Source organism: Priapulus caudatus, unplaced genomic scaffold (genome assembly GCF_000485595.1).
Source record: "Priapulus caudatus unplaced genomic scaffold, Priapulus_caudatus-5.0.1 Scaffold197, whole genome shotgun sequence".
Taxonomy (NCBI): Eukaryota; Metazoa; Priapulida; class Priapulimorpha; order Priapulimorphida; family Priapulidae; genus Priapulus; species Priapulus caudatus.
This window is the reverse complement of record NW_014577258.1, coordinates 1088013-1089280: the sequence shown is the minus strand read 5'-3', so window position 1 is coordinate 1089280 and position 1268 is coordinate 1088013. Positions and strand designations below refer to the sequence as shown.

Genomic DNA, 1268 nt, shown 5'->3' with positions numbered 1-1268 from the left:
GACACAGTGCGTGAAACAGTGCGTGAGACATAGCATAACACAGTGCATGAGACAGTGCGTGAGACAATGCGTGAGACAGTGCATGACACAGTGCGTGAAACAGTGCGTGAGACATAGAATGACACAGTGCGTGAGACAGTGCGTGAGTCATAGCATGACACAGTGCGTGAGACATAGCATGACACAGTGCGTGAGACATAGCATGACACAGTGCGTGAGACAGTGCGTGAGGCAGTGCGTGAGACAGTGCTTGAGACAGTGCGTGAGACAGTGCGTGAGACATAACATGACACAGTGCGAGAGACAGTGCGTGAGACAGTGCGTGAGACAGCGCGTGATACAGTGCGTGAGACATAGCATGACACAGTGCGTGAGACATAGCATGATACAGTGCATGACACAGTGCGTGAGACATAGCATGACACAGTGTGTGAGACAGTGCGTGAGACAATGCGTGAGACAGTGCGTGAGACAGTGCGTGAGACAGTGAGTGAGACATAGCATGATACAGTGCGTAAGACATAGCATGACACAGTGCGTAAGACATAGCATGAGACAGTGCGTGAGACAGTGCTTGAGACAGTGCGTGAGACAGTGAGTGAGACATAGCATGACACAGTGCGTAAGACATTAGCTCGCCTTAGGNCAACATGTAGGGTCAGCTATATGCCTTGTATAAGATTATTCATAAGTAAGATGTATAAATAGCTTTCAAGTTGACTCTAAAAGCTTTAAATATTTCCTCATGTTTTTTTACAATTATAGTTCATGTTTATGAGCAAACAATGTGTAATTAATTTTTTTCACCAGGTCGTACCGGGCCGAACATGGCAGGGGCTGAGGGGCAGGTTTTTACAGTACCTCATGAAAAAGGACTAAGGTAGGTCCCGGTATGCGCTGTTAATNCACACACACACACACACACACACAGAGGGAGACTCGGACAGTGTCACTTCCATCCGTGCACGGCTCACTTCCTCGAGCAATTACGCGCCGCGGTTCGCCTTGTCTGCTGGGTGATTAGCGGGCGCGCGCGCGGGCATCACCGCATCGTCTGCCTACTTCTGCCCGCCGATAGACACAGTCGCACGCAGACGCTCGGCTATCACTCCGCCTCGCGACACCGACCGTCGCAGTCGCCTCTCCGTGTTACCACAGTTGTAGTTACACCTCTACATACACACACATATATATATAGAAACACCCACACACGTATATACATATATATATATACATACATACATACATACATACATACATACATACAT

The 1268-nt window shown here is 48.6% G+C and overlaps 1 protein-coding gene across 1 annotated transcript in view; it reads right to left on the bottom strand.

The window, feature by feature from the left end:
• LOC106807139 (multidrug resistance-associated protein 1-like) overlaps window positions 1-1268 on the bottom strand; it is a 25121-nt gene that overhangs the window by 1353 nt on the left and 22500 nt on the right. The window lies entirely within an intron of this gene.